The 23738-nt window shown below is 36.9% G+C and overlaps 1 protein-coding gene and 1 long non-coding RNA gene across 3 annotated transcripts in view; one reads left to right on the forward strand and one right to left on the reverse strand.

Annotated features, from left to right (window-relative positions):
- The window catches only part of FERMT2 (FERM domain containing kindlin 2), an 84004-nt gene that overhangs the window by 56593 nt on the left and 3673 nt on the right, over window positions 1–23738 (reverse strand). The window lies entirely within an intron of this gene.
- LOC122222716 overlaps window positions 1–23738 on the forward strand; it is a 37605-nt gene that overhangs the window by 12619 nt on the left and 1248 nt on the right. The window contains exon 3 of the long non-coding RNA XR_006203816.1: window positions 16985–17068. This is a non-coding gene — a long non-coding RNA (uncharacterized LOC122222716). The remainder of the gene's footprint in view (window positions 1–16984; window positions 17069–23738) is intronic.

A 23738-nucleotide genomic window follows, 5' to 3' on the forward strand; every position in this document is an offset into this window, starting at 1 on the left:
TAGAATTGTTGAATCACTATGTTGTACACCTGAAACTAATATAACAGTGCACATTAATTATACTGGAATTTAAAAATAAGTTTATTTAAATTAATTAATTAATTTAAAAAAACCACACTTTGCCAGGATTCTGGAAAGAATTACTCCTGTATTCCTTATTTAATTTTTTAAAATGTTTTATTTATTTTTAAGACAGAGAGAGAGACAGAGCATGAGTGGGGATGGGGCAGAGAGAGAGAGGGAGACACAGAATCTGAAGCAGGCTTCAGGCTCTGAGCTGTCAGCACAGAACCCAATAAGGGGCTAAAACTCATGACCTGTGAGATCATGACCTGAGTGGAAGTCGGACGCTCAACCGACTGAGCCCCCGGGCGCCCCTATTCCTTCCTTATTTAAAAGATCCAATCATGTTGTGCTCTGTTCCACATAAAAATAACACTATTTGCTAGGCATGCAAATTCATATCATTAAAATAGCAAATGGCTAAAACACTAACTGAATCAATATAAATCTTCCTCCTTGACCGTAACAGAATGCTCAAATTCATGTAGTTGAGTATCCTACAAAGACACCACATGTATATTCTAAGGAACAGAAGGCTTAGGGTTTCATTATTGGGGTGCTAAGTATACAAATATTGCTTATTCTACACCAAATGGCTTTGAGGCATTCACCAGCTCCATGAGTCACAAAAGAAAAGCAAATATTTCAAATGCTTTCTGCTACAGAAAATATGTCCCTCTTTATGCAATGACAGCTATCTTACACTCTAGAAAATATGAACAGAGAAAGGGGATACACTATTAACACACTATTTAATCTTGTCCTAATAAGGCCACAATTCCTTCTTGACCATTTTGATATGCAATTCTAAAACGCAACTATTTACTTTCATTTTAAAAAAATTTTAGGGGCACCTAGGTGGCTCAGTCAGTTAAGTGTCTGACTCTTGATTTTGGCTCAGGTCATGCTCTCATGGTTCGTGGGTTTGAGCCCTGCATCAGGTTCCACGCTGACAGCAGGGAGCCTCCTTGGGATTTTCTTTCACTCCCTGCGCCTCTCCTGCCTCTCCTGCTCTCGTGCACTCTCTCTCTCTCTCTCTCTCAAAATAAACTATGTATAAAAAAATAATAAATGAAATAAAAAATTAAAAATTTTAATTGTTTCAAAGTAAAAAAAGCCAAATAGAAAGTTAACTGAATTAACTTATTCAAGTACTCACATTTTAAAACTCACATTTTAAAAATAAGTAACTAATTAATAACAGTTTGAAATAAACAGGAAACAAGATGTTACTTTTAAGTAGCTTAGATTTCTAGTTGCATATTTAAGAAATAATATTCATTCAGGAAGGAAATACAAAATTTGTTTAGCATTCTCATAACTTCCATAAACCAGAAACAAAGTTTACATTAGATTATCTTTGCTAAGTCAACATTTTATTTTAAATTATAAGTACACAGACACTTGCTGGGCACATGCCTTATTTTTTGTAAACAGATATTTTTCTACTGCGCAAATATTATATACACTTTCTGCTGTTACCTTTTGTTTTGGGATCCTCTTAAAACCCCCAATTAGGTGGTAATAACTACTGCATGTCAAGAATTTACCGTCTTTACTGATGGCAAAAAACTCTTCGATCCTAGTAAGCTATTAACAAAGCTACTAATAAACAACTGGTTCTGACACCACTGCAAGCAAGCCATGCAAACCGACCAGGCCAGTCCACATCACAGGCCAGGGTCCTCTTGACCTCCAAAATAAGACTTTCAAACCCTTCCATTGCACCATTTACTTATAGTGCCTAATCACTCCTCTACCAAACTTAGAGGATCTTCCCTCCTTTACTTCACAACCAGACTGACTGAAACAATTACAGGCACAACTTGTTTTATTGTACTTGCTTTGCGGCAACCCAGCTTTGAGCGAATCTACTGGCACCATTTTTCCAAAAGCATTTGCTCACTCTGTGCTTCTGTTACAGTTTGGTAATTCTTGCAATATTTCAAACTTTTAATTTTTGTTATAGTGATCTGTGATCAGTGATTATGACTTGCTGAAGGCTCAGATGATAGCATTTTTTAGTAGTAAACTATTTTTAAATTAAGGTATGTATACTGTTTTTTAGACATAATGCTACTGCACACTTAACAGACTATAGTGTAAACATAACTTTATATGCACTGGGAAACCAAAAATTTCATTAGACTATATTATTGGGATATTCATTTTATTGTGGTGGTTGAGAACCGAATCCAAAGTATCTCCAAAGTATGCCTCTATTATAAATTTTATTATCATCAGGGTCTAAGACACCACTGGGCAATCCTAGGTTTCTTTCATCCACTGCTATATTTCAACCTTCACAACCTTCCTCAAATTCATGACTATCCTCCCTCCTTCTAGGTAGATAATCATGGATTCTACTTCAGAAAATACAGAAACTATCAGACTGGAACTATTTCACTTACATGCCAACCAAATCTAAAACCCTCTTGCATTTGAATCCGTACAGATCTTCTGCCTTTGTGTTATGATAAAAGAAGTGTCTAAATGTCTATTTATCTCAAACCCATCCTATTAACTATGCTCTGCTGCTCTTCCCACCTTCTAGGAACCACACTTCTTATACTGGCCCCCTAAGGTATCTCATCCATTCCCATGGCATTAAATGGCATCTATACACTTAACATTTCTAATTTTTTATCTCCAGCCCAACCTTCTGCATAGAGCACTAGCTTATACAACCTACTGCCTATCCCATATCTGCATCTGGATGTCTCGCAAGCATCTCAAACTTAGTATATCCAAAACAACCCAATTTTCTCCAATTCCTACTATCACTAAATAGCACTAACTGCCAACCCAGTTGCTCAAGCCAGAATCTAGAGGTAATGGATTCTTCTTTCCCCACCACCCCCCACATTTATCAGCAGTCCTTTCAGTTCAACTTCCCAAACTCTCCAGTTTCCACTGGCATGAACTTATTTTGTTCAGGTCACTATCACCTCTTCCACTGACCACTGGAACAGCCTCCTAACCAGTCTCCTCATTCCTTTCAGCACTTCCCACGTAATATCCAAGGTGATCTACTCAACACTCATGTCATTCCCCTGCTGAAAAGACTTTAACAGCTTCCAAATGCACTCAAAATAAAATCCAAATGCCTTATCACAGTCTACAAAGCCCCACACACTATGGGTTATTTACTTCTCTGAGTTTACCTTGTGCTATTACCCTTCCTCTGCTTCAACCACACTTTCCTCCTTCTATTCCAAGAACTAATAACCTCTTTCCTGCCTCAGTTGCTGTGCACATGCTATTCCACTCTGAATGTCTAAATACCTCTCATCTTTCAAATTTTAGTTTAAATTTCATGTTCCCAGAGAAGGCTTTTTCACCACCCTAAGATAAACCTTCCAATATCCTATGTCCCTCCATTATCTTCTATTTCAGTACACTGTGATACTGATGATCAAAATTTGCATTCGTTTTGTTTGTTGTTCATGGGAGGGATAAGTGTTTTCTTCCCTACTAGATTATAATCACTAAAATGAAAACAATGTCTATTTCAACCGCCATTATATTGCTAGCACCTAGAACACTGCCTGGCACACAATCCCTGATAAATGAATAAATCTTCATATTGAAAATTTTAAAGACCCTTCATTACTACCCCAAGAAAACATTAACCCCGAGGACACCACCAAGAAAAAACCCATTTTGTCTTCAACTTTAGAACTGAAACACGCTTCTATACTAACCAGAAACACAAGGGAGATTTCCTTAGACATGGGGAAACCAAACTGAACTGACTTCCTCTTCTTTCTCACATCTTCTAAAAAGAATGAATTACTTTGTCCAAGACAAACCCTACTGTATGAAATGATTATGTTCCAAAAGTTCATTTACCACAAAGAAACATTACAAACAATAGGTACATTCCAAATCAGACTGTTACACAAATAACATGTATCACAAGTTTTTTGGGGGAAATATGTAGACAATGGTTCAACTTGAGATGTTGTAAGGAAAACTGTCACCAGTGGCATCTACAGAAACTGGGTTAGAGAGGGAAGACAAGACTGCTGGTAAGCTGTGGGGGAGATAAGGGCTTCCTGCTAACCTAGGGTCCTTGGCTTCTCCCTGTCCTCTTTGCACAACTCCAGGAATTAACCTGCCTCCTTCCTCTTTTCCAGCTGTAATTTGTTGTCTTAAGCCAAGGTTTCTTACATTTACTAAGCTACTGACAGAAGAGTTTTAGTTTCTGCTTTCCTCTCTAACTGCTGAAATAAATATACAAACTCTTCTAATGTTTCTAATGAAATGCCAATAATGTATAAAGACAGGGTCTAAAAGTAAAATTAATGCTTCAGTAAGTTTTAAAATTCTCTCTATGATGTTATCCCTAATATCTACTGAAATGTAAGGACATCAGATATTAATTTCACTATTCAATCACGTATTCTTTTGTCCTCAGCTCTCCTTCCTCCTCACCTTTCAGAGGTGAGGATGCTGAGGATCCCCTCCCTTGATTTTAGGATGTTCCTTCTTGTTCTTGTCTCTTTAAGTATTCAGACCTTTAAAAGGCAAAGAGGAAGCAAAATGGATGAAAAATATTATTCTTCAGGTGCACAATCAATAAATGAATTAATAAACATTTTCCAAGTATTTACCATTTGCCACACTAAGCTAGGCCACAGGAATATAAAATTAGTAAGACCTCCCATCCTAAGGCACTTACCATCCCAAGTAAGGGACACAGACCAGTAAAATGAGCTAAAAAGGTAAAAGAACAAAATGCCACAGAAGCAACCAACTATAAGGAAACAGATGAATTGGGCTCTGAAGAAGAGGTGACATATTACCTGGAACTTAAGAGACATGGGAGTTCCAACACGTGCTAAGAGGAACTATACTACAGACCATGGAGGCTCTAAATCAGATTATTTTATGAAAGTAACTATGATGGGATTATGGAGAATGAATCAGAAAAAGGAAGAGCCTGGCAGCAAGAAATTTACTGCAATGTTCTGGAAGCAGGATCTGATTTAAGGCAGAAGCTGAAGGAGCCAAATATGATGAACATATATAAGTTAGAATCACAGGTCTTAATGATAATGACTATAGATCAGAGAGGACAGTTGGAAAGTGGAGAGGAAATCTAGAAAGCTCCTAGCTTGAGAATTAAGTGGACAGTAACAAAAGCACTAAGATTTGTTCATTGAACATTTAATATATATGGATAAAACTTAACACATTCTCATTTAATTCTCACACAATGCTAAGCATTAAATACTACTAAAATCCCTGTTTTAGAAATGAGAAAACCAAAGGATAGGAGTTACATAACTTGGCCAAAGATCATAAAGCTAGTATATACAGAAGCAAGACTCTGAATCCAGATCAATGTGACTTCAGAAGTGGCATTCTTTCTTTTTAAGTTTTCATTTTAATCACCTGGTGCCCATCACAAGTGCCTCCTTAATCCCCATCATCCATTTTACCCATCCCTCCACCCTCTGGTAACCATCAGTTTGTTCTCTATAGTTAAGAGTCTGTTTCTTGGTTTGTTTTTCTTTTTCCCCCCTGCTCATTTGTTTCTTAAACTTTGTTTCACTTGAGTGAAATCATATAATATTTGTCTTTCTCTAACTCACTTATTTCACTCAGCATTATACTCTTTAGCTCCATCCATGTCATTGCAAGTGACAAGATTTCACTCTTCTTTATAGTTGAATAATATTTCACTGTATATATATATGCATCTTCTTTATCGAATCATCAATTGGTAGATACCTGGGCTGCTTCCATATCCTGGCTATTGTAAATAATGTTGCCATAAACTCAAGGGTGCATGTATCCCTATGAGTTAGTGTTTTTGTATTCTTCGGGTAAAGAGTGGCAATCTTAAACAACACTCCATTAACCAAGATAAAATTATTCAGAAGAGAAACAGATTTGGACCTGTTAAACTGAGGTCAAAGGACTAATGTTAAGATTGATTTACATTTCACAGTGAAATCCTGATGATTATCCTGCACATTTTGTATAGGAAATATGTATTCAGGAGTGAGAAAGAAGGTAGACTGGACATCTGCAGGAAGGTAAAAATTATTAAATACAGTGGAAACACCAGGTCTTCCCAGATGGAGCAATGAGAAGTGAGATAGGCTTCATACGGGGAATGTATTTCCTCCCTTCCCTTCCTTAGCACCCGCTTTTCCTCTCCCAGAGCTAAGTGACCTGCACTGGTAAGAATACTATTTTGGGATAGATTTAAAAAAATCTTGAAGGCAAATGGCTACAGCAGACAGTAAAATTCTGGTGAGAGGTTCAACAAACTTTCCACGAAGTCTAACCTCACCAGACCTTACCGCAACTTGTTTAGCTTGTGCCTTTCCCCCACCAGTTATCACAGAGCTGCTATGAGGCTCATGTAAACTGGGAACTGAAAATGTCCTCAGAAATCAATCCAATCCAGGGCCCCTGGGTGGCTCAGTCGGTTAAGTGTCCAACTGTTGATTTCAGCTGAGGTCATGATCTCAGTCATGAGATCGAGTCCCATGTCAAGGCCCAGCATGAAGCATACCTAAGATTCTCTCCTTCTGCCCCATCCCCCTGGAGAGAGAGAGAGAGAGAGAGAGAGAGAGAGAGAGAGAGAGAGAGAGAGAAAAGAAAGAAAAACTCAACCTAATCTAAATTCTTCCTGTAGATAAGGAAACCAGCTCCAGTGGAATTAGTGACTTGCTTGAGCTCCCACAGTTCCTTAGTAGCAGAGATGAGATCAGAATTCAGTTATCACAGATATCTAACTGATATGTCAACCGAATAGTCAGCATGAAAAAATGGGTTCAGGGACGAAATTTATGTTGATCCAGTTTTGCCCAAAGTAAACACTGCCTCCCTGGCACAGAGAAACCTTATCACCAGAGAGACTGCCACTCTATTAGGGTCTCCAAGAGGTATGTGGAAATAGTCATTCAAACCATTCCATTTCCTTGTTCTAATACTATCCATATGTATTGGAATACCAATTTATTGATATATAATGGACCCCATCACCCACCACACAATTACCAAGAAGCTAATCAATTCAAGATATATACTAAGAAAAATAAGAAATTACACCAGAAAATTATGAACTAGACCATGAAAATTGTAATTCAAGAGAGGGAGGGGCTGGTCATAGAGGAGGTCCTGCCTAGAATCAGCCAAAACTACACAAGTCTCTCATCAGGTCAGTCTCTAAACACCAAATGTGAATGTATATTTAAATTATGAATGTTTCAAACTGATTTAATAACAGCAAATATAAGCATACCTCATTTTATTGTGCTTCACTTTACTGCACTTCACAGATAACTGTGGTTCTTAGAGATTGTACATTTGTGGCAACCGGGTGTCAAGCAAGTCTATCTGCAATCATTTTTCCAACAGCATTTGCTCACTTCATGTCTGTCACATTTTGGTAAATTTCACAATATTTCAAACTTTCTCATTTTTACTGTATTTGTTATGGTGATCTGTCACCTCTGATGCTACCATTGTGTAATTATTTTGGGGTACCACAAACCATGCTCATATGATGGCAAACTTAATCGATAAATGTTACATGTGTTCGGACTGCTCCACGGGCCAGCTTTCCACCATCTCTTTCCCCCTCCTCAGGCCTCCCTATTCCCTGACAATAACAATACTGAAATTAGGCCAATTAACAGCCCGGTTATGGCCTCTAAACGTTCAAGTAAAAGGAAGTGTTGCACATCTCCCACTTTAAATCAAAAGCTATAACTGATTAAACTTAGAGGCTGAAAGCTAGGTCTCTTGTGCAACACAGTTAGCCAATTTGCAAATGCAAAGGAAAAAATCTTCAAAGAAAAGTGCTATTCCAGAGAAAGCAAAACAGCCTTATTGCCGGTATGAAGAAGATTTTAGTGGTCTGGATATAAGATCAAACCACCCACAACATTCCCTTAAGCCAAAGCCTAATCCAGAGCAAGGCCCTAATTCTTCTATTCTATGAAGACTGAGAGAGGTGAGAAAGCTGACGAAAGTTTGAAACTGGCAGAGGTGACTTGTGAGGTTTAAGAAGCCAACTTCAGAATATAAAAATGCAAGGTGAAACACCTAGAAGATGCAAGTTATCCAGAAGAAGATTTAGTAGCTAAGATTAATGAAGATGGCTACGCTAAACAAATTTTCAATATAAACAAAAGAGACTTATATTGGAAGATGTCTTCTGCAACTTTCATAGCTATAGCTAGAGAGAAGTCAATGCCTGGCTTCAAAGCTTCAAAGGACAAGCTTACTCTCTTGTTAGGGGCTTATGTAGCTGATGACTTTAAGTTGAAGTCAATGCTCATTGACTATTCAAAAATCCCTAGGGCCCTTAAGATTTACGCTGAATCTACTCTGCCTATGCTCTATAAATGGAACAAAGCCTGGATGACAGCACACCTTTTTACAATATGATTTACTGAATATTTTAAGCCCAACGTTGAGACCTACTGCTCAGAAAGAAAGATTCCTTTCAACATACTACTGCTAATTGAAAATGCACCTGGTCCCCCAAGAGCTCTGATGAAGATGTACAATGAGATTAATGTTGTTTTCAAGCCTCCTAACACACCATCCATTCTGCAGCCCATAGATCAAAGTGTCATTTCATTTATCAAGTCTAATTATTTAACAAATATATTTCATAAGGCTAATGCTGCCATGGATAGTGAGTCCTTTGATGGACCTGGGCTAAGTAAGTTGAAAATCTTCCAGAGAGGATTCACCATTCTGGATGCCATTAAGAACACTCCTGATTCATGGGAAGAGATCAAAATATTAACAGGAACAGGAGTTTGGAAGAAGTGGATTCCAACCCACATGGAGGACTTTGAGGAGTTCAAGACTTCAGTGGAGGAAGTAACTGTAAGTGTCGTGGAAACAGCAAGAGAGCTAGAATTAGAAGAGGAGCCTGAAGGACTAAATTGCTGCAATCTTGTAATAAAACTTGAATGGATAAAGTTGTTTCTTATGCATGAGCAAATAAAGTGGTTTCTTGAGGTGCAATCTACTCCTAAAGATGAACACAAAAGGACAACAAAGTATTTAGAATAGGACATAAGCTTAGTTGATAAAGCAGCAGGAGGGTTTGAGACCATGGACTCCCAATTTTGAAAGAAGTTCTACTGTGAATAAAATGCTATCAAACAGCATCACATGCTGCAGAGAAATCGTTCATGAAAGGAAGAGTCAATCAATGAGGCAAACTTCATTGTTGTCTTAAATTATTTCTTTAAGAAATTAACTGGGGCCACACCCACCCCACCATTTCAGCAACTATCACCCTGATCAGTCAGCAGCCATCAACATCAAGGCAAGAGCCTCTACCAGCAAAAAGACCATGACTTACCGAAAGCTCAGACAGTGGTTAGCATTTTTAGTAATAAAAGTATTTTTTTTAATTAAGGTATGCACATTGCTTTTTTAGACATAATGTTGTTATTGCATACTTAATAGACAACAGCATAATGCAAACATAACTTGTATATGCACTGAGAAACAAAACAATTCTTCTGACTTGCTTTATTGCAATATTCACTTTATTGCAGTGGTCTGGAACCAAACCAGCAATTATCTCTGAGGTATGCGTTTAAAACTCAAAACGGTTACTGTTAGCAACTATTTAAATATTCTAAGAATGCATATACTAATATGCAAAATTAAGCTGAACTTTAAAACAAGTGAAAACCGCAAACAGGTGTCAATAGCAAATAAGCAATCTAGAAAAACTATGTAATCACTTTTGGTTTTATATTTGAGATTTATGTTATTATAAAATTAATACTCTACCATCTAAAAATAATTGGAATATCTTCCAAGTCATTTCCTCTCTTCCTGGTTTGACTCTTCAAAAGTCTAAATTAATCTTATTTTAGAGGATGACCCTCCCCTCTTCCAGAACTACTCTTTAACAACATAATTCTCAGTAGTGCATTCTACACTCCAACACAACACCATCATCTAAGACTTAAGTTTCTATAATATGATCATTAATATTCTACAAAGAAGTATATTGCTGATTTTCCATAGCTATTAAAAACAGAAACAGACTGCATAAAGTCCCAACACTACCTTAGCTGACATATTTTGTTAATCAATAAGGTACAAAAAAACCCACAAAAACCTGGCAATGAAGCATGCAAATATTTCATAACTCCATAATTGTCCCCCATTCCACTCCACTCCATCCAACAAATTAAGGGAAGACTACACCAAGATCATGCAAATAGTAATTATATTAACCTAACCTTTAAATCTTTGAAATTGGATATATCTCCTTGAATCCTATTCTGTTTCTTCCTCTCAGTTTTTCTTGGAACTTACCTCTTAAACAGCTGTTGAATTTGTCCCTTTCTCTCCTTTTACATTGCCTTAGTTGAAGTCCTCAACATTTCTTGCCTGACTACTATAATCCCATTTTTTTGCAAAACTAAGTTATCTTATAAAATGTAAATTTGGGGGGCGCCTGGGTGGCTCACTCGGTTAAATGTCCGATTTCAGCTCAGGTCATGATCTCGTGGTTCGTGAGTTCAAGCCCCGCGTCGGGCTCTGTGCTGACAGCTCAGAGCCTGAAGCCTGCTTCAGATTCTGTCTCCTACTCTCTCTGCCCCTCCCCTGCTCATGCTCCATCTCTCTCTCTCTCAAAAATAAAATAAACATTACAAAATTTAAAAAAATTAAAAATGCAAATTTGGTAATTTTACTTCTCTACTTAACTTTCCAAGTTCCTCTCTTGCTAGTGTTTTATAGGATCTTAATAGGTTATACAAATCTTAACCATCTGTGCCCCACATCCCTCTAGCTATCCCCAGCTACAACTCCTGCTTTGGCCAAGTCTGTGGCATAACTAGGTGTTTCAGAGCTCCTTGCCTGGATACTTTTTTCTTTGCCCACTCAGAAGGTGATAAAGTCCCACAGTAGAATCAGCTCAAATATTACCATCTGAGTCTTCACTGACCCTCCTGTCAAAACAGTTAAGGTACATATTAGCACTCTGAATAAGACATTACACTTCATTATATTTTAAACAAACAACTTCAATTGAGGGTCTTTGAGCTTATTCATCTTGTATCTCAAAGACAGAACCCAGGGTATGGCACACAGAATTAAACCAATAAACATGTGTAACAGGGGTGCCTAAGTAGTTCAGTTGGCATCTGACTGTTGGTTGCAGCTTGGGTCATGGTCTCATGGTTTGTGAATTCAAGCCTACATCGGACTCCGTGCTAGCAGCATGGAGCCTGCTTGGGGTTCTCATTCTCTCCCTCTCTCTCTGCCCCTTCCCAGCTCGCTCTCTCTGTCTCTCTCTCAAAATACACTTTAAACAAACAAATAAATAAATAAATGTAATATAGAGGCAACATGTTAAAAAACCTTAATATGGAAAATTGTTATTACTCCATGACAAAAGGTTTTGTCAAAGATTAAAAACTCTGTCAGTTTTAGGTGAAATAGGAAAATGAAAAAATAGAAAAACTGGTATTAAGTGCAGTGTAATTTAAAATATTATAAACATTGAGAACTGCTACATTTCTTTGTAAAAATTTATCAAGAGTTGTTTAACCAGTGCCCACCTATGCCTTGGCAAATCATTGTACTCCTTCTAAGTTTGGGTCAACTTCCAACATTCTATCCTTTGCACTTTCAATGTCATGAAATATCTCTGAGAGTTCCTTTCATAACAATTTTTTTTGCTTGTGTCACTTTGAGACATTTTCATCCTTCTTGTCATACCACATTCCTCATTTATGTCAACTTATCTGCCTTCACTAAATCCCTTTGGCTGCGTGTCTAGTCTCTCAATGGTGACAGCATCCACAGTCCATGGTGAGCTATTTCTTCTACAATTCCCCATCCATGTGTGATTCCAATTTCACTCCCAGTATTATCACTCTTTGTTTCTTTGCTGTACAATTCCCACTGTCAATGATCCATTTTTGTAAAATATGTCGTGAGTTTATTAGTGGAAGACAAAAAGGCAACACCGCTACACACTGTGCCTATGCATGAACTGTGTAACAAATATACAGTGACCAACCATGGGCAGACTCTGCAATAAGTGACATGAGCAGTCACTGGGTCACAATGCACACCTGTTATTTACATAATGAAGAACAAGGAGTTCTTACTTCAAGCAATTATTCATTCTTAAAGTATGGTGGTAACTAAAATGGGAACCCTGTTGTTGGATGGCTGGTGCTACTGACCTAAACCCTGATAACTGAAATGTGTATACTGAAAGTATACAAAGCACTGATGGTTTCCAAAAATCTATCTGATATGTCATTTTCTTTTTAAAATGGTTTTAATCTGTTAGCAGATGCTGTAAACTGCTTCAAAGTTTACACATCATTCAAATTGCCAACATACTCCTTTTTTTTTTAAGTAGGCTTCATGCCCAACACAGGGCTTGAGCACACAACCCTGAGATCAAGACCTGAGCTGAAATCAACAGATGCTTCACCGACTGGGTCACTCAGCACCCCCAACTGCCAACATATTTCAGTTAAAGTACCCCATTCAAGGGGCATGTGAGTAGCTAAGTTGGTGAAAAGTCTGACTCTTGACTTCAGCTCAGGTCACGATCTCACAGTCTGTAAGATAGAGCCCCACATAGGGCTCTGTGCTGGCAGCGTGGAGCCTGTGTAGGATTCTTTCCTCTCTGTGCCCCTCCCCTGCTCGTACGCACTCAAATAGACTTTTTTAAAATATGAATTAAAAAATAAAGTACCCTATCCAACTTTAAATTTAAAAAATGATTATTTTTCATTAAAGCTTCAATGACTGACTAAAGCTGATGGATTGATCAATTACAGAACACACTTAGAAACTAAAAAGTCACAAATTGGTATTTCTTTGATATAGCTCACTGACTGAAAATTTAGGAATTGGGTCATCAAAAGAAAACAGAATCAACTAAGCTTACAAATTGCCTTCTGAAGTTATTCACCAACTCAAAATAATGTCTATCAATTTCAATTTGTTACTTAATACTACAAAATATACTAACCCAAAGTAGTTGAGAAGCTTTATCAGATCACATAAACTGTGCATGCAACTACACAGTGCCCACAAATAGAGGAAAGTATGCCAATTATTCATTTCCAGTGGGTGGATAACTTTCTATCCAATCCTAAAGGCTTACTACTAATTTGGTTCAACTTGGCTTAATTCCTAGAAGACTGGACTGGGGAGTTCATGAATTATCAACATCTGACAAATTCTAAGACAGTAACATCAGGGTTGAATTTACCAGTTAGTATTTGACTCACAAATGTGCTAACTGTATGTCTTTTAAAGGTGATCAAAGGTGCTAACCATTCTACAGTTCAAAAAAGAAGTAATTTAGTGAGAATATTTTATTGGCTTTGACATTTTAAATTTATCTCAGAAAATACTAACAAATCCTCATACAGGAGTCTAGACTACTGAAATAAATATTTCTTGGAATCCAAGAGGTCTTTACTGCTTACATCTTATGTTACTGACATTCATACTTGAATGAGCTTCAAATTGGAAAAAATCTGAGGTCTCTCCCTGTTTAAAGTCTTGACTGGTATCTCACAGCTCTTAGTATATCTAACACTAAATCTTTTAAGCCTGGTTTATGAAGCACTTTAAGCACTTATTTCTTATGCCTGTCAAGCCACTAGTTCCCCAGGACTGCTCTTCCCTCATCAATAGACTTCTTTCAGTTCCTCAAATGGCCACCCTCTCTCACTCCACCTCTCATGCTGGTACTTCTCATCTTCTCCCAACCTGTTCTTCCTCCAATCCATGCCCTTATGCTAACATCCTCTGCCATTCTTCTGGCTAATTCCCACTCCACCTTCAACTCTCAGCTTAAAAGTAATTGCCTCCAAAAATCCTTCCCTATATACCAGAGGTCAGGTAACCAAGTAGATACTCCCATAACTATTTCAATTATCAACACTCATCAAATTATAGCAATCACTTATTTAAAGATTGTCTTTCCCCTACGACTACAAAATGAGTGAAAATAAAGAATGAGTTAATTTTGGTCACTTCCTGTCTCTCCCATTTGTAGTACAATGTCTAGCATTCAGTAGGTTCTCATTTAAAATATTTAAGTGGGTGAGTGAAGGAATAATAGGAAAGAGTATCATCTTCTTACCGAACTTTCAGGTGTCCTCTCTATAATCTTATCTCCTACTTCTCCAAGCTATTATTCAATACACCATAAATAGTGCAGTCACAATCTGGAATGCCTTTCTTCCTTCCTAACTAACTTTTCACTCTGGCCCCCTTCAAATAAGACCAGTCATTGCTCATCGTTCTAAATCTCCATCATCTTCCTGTACTACTTTTTTGGCATTTCACAACCAGACTGTCAAAGCAATCTTCTGTTTTCATTTTGGTACTAGAAAGCTGCTCACATTTTAAGCAGAGACTATGCCCCATTACCGAATATAATGCTTGGCCCTCCATAAATGTTTGCTGCTGCTACTACTGATGAGGTCAAGTTTATGTACCTCTTCTATCCCCACAAAGTCTCCTGCTATATACTGTTATAACCTATCAAAAATAGAGTGTGAGTGTACAGAAGTATATTCATGCAGGAACGTTTATACACAAATGTCCCATCTCACTCTAAAGTCTTTCGTTCCCTGTCTGAGATCTTTAAAGCATTTATTTATTCCTTAAACCCATAAGGTAAGGTACTTAATAGTGAGATATTCCAAAGGTCCATCAGGATCCTCAATAAAATAACAATTATTACAAACTAGTACTTACCAGGTTCCCAAGAACCGTTCTATGAACTTTTCACATATATATTCATTTAATCCTCACAAGAAACCTATAAGGAAGTATATAATTACCCCCATTTTACTTGTAAGGAAATCAAGACACAGCACTGTTAAATAACTTGGCCCAAGGTCATAAAGCTGATAGACAGTGAAACCAGTATTCAAACCTAGGCAATCTGGCTTCAGGTAACGTATTCAGAAAGTTCGGAATCATTCAACAAAATTCACAAGAGCAAGAAAATAAGGTGTTTCTGGTCAAATACTACATAAATACAGTGAAAACAAAGCAGACAGACTAATTCAATCTACAATTCAAGTTTACGTTTTAGGTTTACATAGCATTTAAAATATAACTGGTGATAACATTTTATTGAGCTCTTACTAACTACCAGGGATTCTGTGAATCCTTTTAATACCATCCTTAGTTCTTATACTAACTCCAAGAAACAGGTAAGTAAACTAAGGTTAAGTAAGATTAAATAATCAGAAGTTAAATAACATGCCAAGGTCACATATAAGTAGCCATGTCTTAGACTAAGTTCTTAAACTAACAAAGTTTACCTTTAATGACAGCATTTGCCTAAACCAGAATTTAAATTTACTGTAAATACCTTCTAATTCAGCATAATTAATCTATAATTTTACATACACTGGTACATAAAATCTACTGCTTCTAAAACATTCTTGTCATATTTTCTTTATAATACTACCAACAGTGATGCAAGGTAGCAAAATAAAGTTAAAATACATTCCTGGGGCGCCTGGGTGGGCTCAGTCAGTGAGTGACCAACCTCAGCTCAGGTCATAATCTTGCGGTATGTGGGTTTAAGCCCCTTGTTAGGCACTGTGCTGACAGCTCAGAGCCTGGAGCCTGCTTCAGATTCTGTGTCTCCCTCTGTCTCTGGCCCTCCCCTGCTTGTGCTCTGTCTGTGTCTCTCTCAAAAATAAACATTAAATAAATAAATAAATAAATAAATTCTTAATATGGTAGAGAACAAGTACTGTTTGGCTTACCTTTATAAAAGACACATTCTCAATCATTTATAAAATATCACTATTTATCTAGTTCAGTAAAAGGGAAAAATTTACATACCACTAAAAGAGCCTGGACTACAATCATCATTATTATCATCACTGCATTTACAAAGTCTATTCTGAAACACTTCATATTCATTAACTAACTTAATCCTTTAATAATCCTATGATAAAGTTACTATTCACTCCATTTTACAGCTGAGCAGCCAGAGGCACAGACAGGTCACACAGCACAAAGTTGTACAGCTAGAATATAGTAAAGTCAGGACCATCACAGCAGCAGGCTGTCCCCACACCCCAATCTATGCTCCACAACAAGAGCATTCTATCACAGCAACAGAACTCAACACCTTGCATAAAACTGTAAATTGATAACAGCAATCATTTGCTCTTTTTCCAAGTTATTTCTAAATTCAAAGATTAGGAAATTTCACAATACATTAAAGAATATTAAGCTGGGAAGCACTTATCCAATAGACATCTTCATCTATCATCAATAAAGCTGGCACTTTGTTGGTGTTTTATTCATAAACCTGAGTGTTCCATTAAGAAAAAGATATCTAGGGGCGCCTGGGTGGCTCACTCGGTTGAGCGTCTGACTTCAGCTCAGATCCGATCTCACTGTTCGTGGGCCTTGAGCCCCACGGTTGGGCTCTGGGCTGACAACTCAGAGCCTGGAGCCTGCTTCAGGTTCTGTGTCTCCCTCTCTCTGACCCTCCCTGCTCGCACTCTGTGTTTCTCTCTCCCAAAAATAAACATTAAAAAAAAAAATTAAAAAGAAAAAGATATCTAAATCATCATTACACTTGCTTTGAAATTACCATCTTTGAAATACTTGATATAGATTTTAGTTACAGCATAATATAAAACTAAGATAGTTAAATACTTGAGAAAAGATTCACTACAGATTATAAAACAGATTTCATCTCCTCTGAGCTAGAGATGATCAGCTTCCTAATTTTGGAATTATTTAAAGTTGCCCAAGGAAACACTGAAGGTGGCTGGTCCTCATACAATTAGATAGTAGATAATCAAGTCCAAAAACATGAATCATGAAAGAAATCCAAATGTAACGTCACATTTTAATCATTTACTACTTATCTTCTTCTCTTATACAGAATAATTCACTTAAGAGCAGAAATATTGAAACTGAGAAAAAATACAAGATAAAATTTTCAAAACATTTTTCCAGGTAACTCTAGGTAAGTCACTATGAATAAATAGTATAATATTCTCAGTGAAGGAGAGTGGACCAGGATTTGAATGAGGATCCTTTTTTTTTTTTTTTTAATATTTTATTTTTAATGTTTATTTATTTCTGAGACACAGACGTGAGCTGGGGAGGAGCAGAGAGAGAGGGAGACACAGAATCCAAAGCAGGCTGTATCTAGGCTCTGAGCTTCAGCAGAGAGCCTGATGTGGGGCTCGAACTCACAAACCTTGAGATCATGACCTGAGCCAAAATCAGATGCCTGAGCCACCCAGGCGCCCCTGAATAAGGATCCTTTTATCCACAACAGGATTATTTTATTTATTTATTTATTTTAAATATTTTTTTTAACGTTTCATTTATTTTTGAGACAGGGAGAGACAGAGCATGAACAGGGGAGGGTCAGAGAGAGGGAGACACAGAATCTGAAACAGGCTCCAGGCTCTGAGCTGTCAGCACAGAGCCCGACGCGGGGCTCGAACTCACGGACCGCAAGATCGTGACCTGAGCCGAAGTCGGCCACCCAACTGGCTGAGCCACCCAGGCGCCCCTCAACAGGATTATTTTAGAATGGTGTATCATCTAGTTGAAGGAGTTACCACATTTGAAAAACAATGATCAAAGAACTCTAATAAAATTACAAAGAGAAGGAAACAAATTTAAATGAAGGCTTGTTCTGTGTTTACCTATACTGTATAGATAAGGAAATTGAGACTCTGAAATCTCTGATTTAAAAAAAAAAAAATCACACAGCTATTAAGTGGTGTGATTAAAGATTAGAACCCAGACTGAATTCCTCTGTAACATTCCTAGAACATTAAATTCTGAAACTTTTCTTTGATTATTCAAAGATGCTTCATGATAGTATTTGTGACTAAAACTAAGTTTTCTAGTAGATTAGTAACAAATTGGTTTCCACTGGATACCACAGGTTAGGCAGATTTCTTACATATGACAACTTTAAAAGGCTCAACCCAGGGGCGCCTGGGTGGCTCAGTCGGTTAAGCGTCCGACTTCAGCTCAGGTCACGATCTCGCAGTCGGAGAGTTCGAGCCCCACATCAGGCTCTGGGCTGATGGCTCAGAGCCTAGAGCCTGCTTCCGATTCTGTGTCTCTCTCTCTGCCCCTCCCCCGTTCATGCTGTGTCTCTCTCTGTCTCAAAAATAAATAAACGTTAAAAAAAAATTAAAAAAAAAATAAAATAAAAGGCTCAACCCGGAGAAGAAAAAAATTGATAAAATGGACTTCATCAAAATTAAGAACTTCTGCTCCTTGAAAGATACTGTTAAGAAAAGGAAATGACTACTGGTAGACTGGGAGGAAATACTGCAAAACACAGATCTGAAAACACAGATCTTTATGTATCTAAAATACATAAAGAACTCATAAAACTCAATAACATTTGAATTATTCAAAACTCAAAATAATATTTTGTTTTAAAACAGGCAAAAGGTATGAAGACATTTCACTACAAAGATATACAGATGGCATAAACGCATGTGAAAAGCTCCCCATCATTAAGGAAATGTGATTTAAAATCATAAAGAGATACCCCTACATACTTATTAGACTGACTAAAATTAAGAAAAATATAAACAAAAGACCTGACAACACCAATGCTGGGGAAAGACTCAGAGCAATTGAACTCTCAAACTGTTTTCTTCCAGTTCTCATACAATACTGACAGGCATGCAAAATAATGTGGTCACTTTTGAAAAGATGGCAGTTTCTTATAAATTTAAGTATATGCTTAGCATACTACCCAGCAATTCCACTCCTCAGTAGTTATCCAAGAGAAATGAAAATATATGTTCATGCTAATGTTTACAGCAGCCCTATTCATAATCTCTCCAAACTGGAAATAACACAAATGCCCTTCAGCTGGTGAATGGATAAACTTGGTAAACATCCCTACAATAAACTACACAGAAATAGAAAAAACTGCTTTTACACTCATGACACATAGATGAATCTAAATGTACTATGCTAAAAAAAATTTTTACTTAGAAAAATTTTATATTATGCTAAGTGACAGAAACCAGACTCAAAGCTACATGCTCTGTGGCTCCATTTATAGGACATTCTAGTAAAGGCAAACTATCAGGGGTTTTCAGGAGTTGGGGTTAAGGGGATGGACTGATTGTAAAGGAATACAAGGAAACTTCTTGGAGTGCCAGATAAATCCTGTATCTTGACTACAGTAGTTTTACATGACTACATAGATTTGTTAAAGCTCAGCACATTGTACTAAGAAGGATGAATGTTAAGGTAATGTAAATTGTACCTCAGTAAGATAAACATCAACAAAAAACTAATATAAATGCAATTATGCAAATAATTCATTACAAATGAATTATAATGGATATGAATTTGTAACCACAAATCCAGTGTAGAACATCATATCTCCATTTAAAAAAATCATTTAAAAATATTCCTTTAGAATATTCACTTACACAGGGCATATATACCATTTTGTAACATACCATAGCATTAGCATTATTGGTTTTTATTTCAGTAAAATAATTATTTAAATAAAAATACTGCATACATTCACTTTTTTCCAAAACCAATTTCATTAGTTTCTAAACGGGCTGACTGCTTTCATGTGCCAAGAAACAATTTTATATCATTCCTTTGTTATAACTGAATAAAAAAACATTGCTCTTATAAAAAGAATTAATTTACTACTGAAGACCTCATGGTTATAGATTTTTCAAATCTCTGTAATACCATCATCCACTTATTGGTCCATTTGACTTCAGAAATCTTAAGAAAACAGCAGTTAAATAGCTTTTATTACATTTTAAAGAGGTAGGTGTGTGTCTGGAATGATAGCTATTTTTCTCGTTTAGGGGGTGAGAACACAAAGCAGCCCCAAACTAAACTCTGAGGAGTACAATTCTCTGTTTTCAAAGCTGTAACCTATTAAATAGTCCAGATTACATTTAACTCCTTTTAAAAGCAGTTCCCTTCCTCCCCCCACTGCCCCCCCCCCGCCCCATTCTGTATATTCAGGGGCTCTCAATGCCAGAGAAAACAGCCCCTCTCATTCGTATAACACTAATAGTTTATAAACGCATTTTCGCACATATTATCTCTTTTAATTCTCACCAAGGCCTATGAGAAAGTGTTTTGTTTTTTTGTTTTTTGTTTTTTTAATTTCCATTTTGTAGACATCAAAACCCCCTTGGAAGGTCAGATTAGTTGTTCAAAAATCACACACACCAGGTTAAGTGGCAGGGGCAGAATGCTGTTTTGGTTTTTTTTTAATTTTTTTTTTTTAACGTTTATTTATTTTTGAGACAGAGAGAGACAGAGCATGAACGGGGGAGGGTCAGAGAGAGGGAGACACAGAACCTGAAACAGGCTCCAGGCTCTGAGCTGTCAGCACAGAGCCCGATGCGGGGCTCGAACTCACAGACCGCAAGATCATGACCTGAGCCGAAGTCAGCCGCCTAACCGACTGAGCCACCCAGGCGCCCCCAGAATGCTGTTTTTTATTACTCTGGTATCCATTAGCATCTGCTACAGTCTGAAGACAGCCAACATTATGGGAAAGCTATACCTAACAATGTCTAGTAATATTAGCAACACTTGATGACCACAATGTATATTAAAGGAGAGTGAGTAAAGAACAGTTTAGTGACTACTAAACGTGGAATGAAATCCTGGATGGAAAAAACCAAAGGCCATTACTGGAACAAGAGGCAAATTTGAATAGAGATGCATATTAGACAATATGACTGAATCAATGTTTAATTCCCTGAATTCGATAACTGTAACATAATACGTGGAGAAAGTCCTTGTTCTTAGGTGATACATATTTTAAATATTCAGGAATGAAGGGTTCTGACATCTGCAACTTACTGAAAGTGATTCAAAAAAATGTATGTGTGTATAGAGAAATCAAATGGCAAGATGCTAACCGGTGACCTAGGTGAAGATTATACCGTACTCAGTTATTACTACTGAATTTATAAGATTGAAATTTCAAAAGGTGTTGAAGATAAAAAGTAAAACATTAATATTCTCTAAGTTTTCTTAAATAGCTATTAGTCATCTCCAATGAGATCTTTTGTTAAGAAACTGAATTTAAAATACACATTATTTTTAGTGCCTCTGTAAGTTAACTCTAGTTGAATCAAACAGTATTGGTTCATTTAAAAAACAACAGGGTACAAAACATGGCAGCAAACAACACATAATATTTCTGAGGAACAGCTCATCCTTTTTTAATGCTATGGCAATTTTTAGTAAAATTTACATACTGTCCTTAATTTTAAGAAGCCTAACATCTGCTAAAAACAGATAAAACCCAATGTCCAATTCTTATGGATCATTAACAGTATTCCAAAAAGAGCAGACATGCTGTCAGATAGTACATACTTAGCCAAAATGCAATCCATTTCAATATATATGATTTTACCATTGAGTGTTTCTCCCATCCCATTCCAAAAGATTTTTTTAACAATTTTTTGTAATCTTAATATATTTCACAATAAATGCAGTGAAGTTGCACCATGTACATTATTTTATTTCCATGAATTCAACCATAAGCCCTCAGGGAAAAACACTGTGGATTTCAATAGCATGGACACCATTTCACTAATAAACATGCCTTCCCCAAGGAGCACTAAGCACAAGTATGAGAATGGAGCTGTCCAGTTAACACATGCCTTTCTCCCTGTGTGCATCTTGCCAAGCTTCACTCCTAGTATTTAAAGGATTCTTGTGCAACAGATCCCACAATGTAAGCCAACTCTTCACCTGGTGCTCAACTAAAGAAATTTATTTTTAAAGTTTCTGAAGGAAAAACTAGCTACTTTGTACTTCTAGGAGACAATAAACGTATGACATAATTCACAACCACTTTAAGAGATTTTCAAAGGTTATTTTAAATAAAATCTATTTTTTTGTCACATGTACTAACTTCACAACTTAACTCCATCTGAACATGCAACTCCAACATAAATGTACACTATTATTCACACCAAGAACATAACACACTTCAATGCAAGGAGGACTTCTTTCTAAAGGCTACATTCAGAAACATTCCTTAAACTTTCTAGGTCAACTCCATATATTTCTTTTTAGTTATTCCTGAGTCCACCAATTTGTACTTTCTTTCTCTAGATTTTTAACCTGATCTAACCGCACTTCTACATTCTTCCTACTCGTAGACTCACAGCAAAAAGAAACTCAGAAATCACAATCTAGGGGTGTCTGGGTGGCTCAGTCGGTTAAGCATCGGACTCTTGATCTTGACCTCAGCTCAGGTCATGCTCTTTCAGTTCGTGAGTTCGAGCCCCGTGAACTCACAAACTTGTAGACAGAAATTCAGAAAAGAAAAAAAAAAGTTCAGAAAAGACATTTATAAAGTGATGTTGAAACACAGTGAAACAAAGCAGCTCTTTGGCATTTAGAATCCTCAATACTAAGTTCTGAGTACTACTGAGTAGTACTACTGAGTAGAACAGTTTTAGTATTTCTTGATCTGCAGAGGAACATAAGGGAATCCCATAAAATTGGGCCTCTTCCTTACAAAACTTAGTTTTGAATACAATTAGCTTATCATTTTATTCTGATGTCTTATTTTTATAATTCTTATCCCTGATGTTCTTTATATTAACTCTACTTTTTTGTTTTGTAAGTTGTATTTACTTAAGTAATGTCTACACCCAACATGGGGCTCAAATTCACAACCTTGAGATCAACAATCACATGCTCTTCTGACTGAGCCAGTCAGGGACCCCTTATTAACTCTTGACTTTAAAATAAAAAACACTCTACAGGTTTGAAAACTATTTTTAACAAAAAGTACAATAAATTTTTAAAATTCTATTTGAAGCTTTCAACCTGGATTTTTAAAAAATAATAAGGTAAAAATAACAATTTTTCATTTTCAGAATAAGGTATAAACATTGAGGGGACCACTGTGGAGATTATGTCTCTAAATCAGCCTAAACTAAGTCATAGATAGAAAAAGTTTTCTGTGACATCAGGATATAATTCTCTAAAGCCCGCTTCTTCATAGCATACACTCTTTATTTTCTTTTAAAAGGTCAGTGCAGAATAACATAAGTTTTACACTAAGATTTAAAGAAGCTTTTCAGATCTTTGAATCAAAGTCAGACATCAAAAAATCATAGTTTAATGACCTTAAGTGCGAAAGTTCTTTATAAAATTCCAACCATGTCGGGGCACCTGGGTGGCTCCGTCGGTTAAGCAGCGACTCTTGGTTTTAGTTCAGGTCATGATCTCGGGGTTCATGTGTTCAAGCCCCATGTCAGGCTCTACAGTGACAATGTGGGGCCTGTTTGGGATTCTCTCTGCCTCTCCCCCAGTCTCTCTCAAAATAAATAAACTTAAATAAATAAGTAAATAAAATAATGTTGCCGATACTACTAAGGAAGCATTATTTAGTTTTTTTAGCTTGCTTAATTGAAGTACCTAAGTTTGGGCTGAACACTATACCTTCACAATAAGGCTGACCGTGTTGTGTCATGATCTGTTTCTGATCACAGACCTCTTTGAGAATCTAATGAAAGTTAAAAAGCCTCTTCTAGGGGTGCCTGAGTGGCTCAGTTCGTTAAGCATCTGACTTCCGCTCAGGTCATGATCTTGCGGTCCGTGAGTTCAAGCCCCACATCGGGCTCTGTGCT

This window comes from Panthera leo, chromosome B3 (assembly GCF_018350215.1).
Source record: "Panthera leo isolate Ple1 chromosome B3, P.leo_Ple1_pat1.1, whole genome shotgun sequence".
In the NCBI taxonomy this organism is placed as follows: domain Eukaryota; kingdom Metazoa; phylum Chordata; class Mammalia; order Carnivora; family Felidae; genus Panthera; species Panthera leo.